The 354-nt window shown below is 40.7% G+C and overlaps 1 protein-coding gene across 1 annotated transcript in view; it reads right to left on the bottom strand.

The window, feature by feature from the left end:
* LOC116699831 (potassium voltage-gated channel subfamily H member 6) overlaps nucleotides 1-354 on the bottom strand; it is a 142747-nt gene that overhangs the window by 132785 nt on the left and 9608 nt on the right. The gene's annotated exons all lie outside the window — the stretch shown is intronic.

The following is a 354-nucleotide window of genomic DNA, read 5'->3' on the forward strand; positions in this document are numbered from 1 at the left end:
AAACAGCTCTCACAAAGGTGGTAAATGATCTGCTACTGGCTGCTGACTCAGATTTAACATCTGTCCTTTTGTTAATGGATCTTAGTGAAGCTTTTGACATTGTGGACCACTGTATTTTATTGGATAGAATCGAGAATTACTTTGGCATCTCTGGCCAGGTGCTTAAGTGGTTAAGATCCTACCTTTCAGTGTGTGTTTTATAGCAACACATTTTACGATCCTTCTCCACTTCAGCATGGGATTCCACAGGGTTCAGTCCTTGGTCCCCTGTTGTTTTCATTATATTTAGCTCCACTTGGTCAGATCATACGTTCTTTTGGGATTGCTTTTCATTGCTATGCTGATGATGTCCAA

The sequence above is a fragment of the Etheostoma spectabile genome, chromosome 12, assembly GCF_008692095.1.
Source record: "Etheostoma spectabile isolate EspeVRDwgs_2016 chromosome 12, UIUC_Espe_1.0, whole genome shotgun sequence".
Taxonomy (NCBI): Eukaryota; Metazoa; Chordata; class Actinopteri; order Perciformes; family Percidae; genus Etheostoma; species Etheostoma spectabile.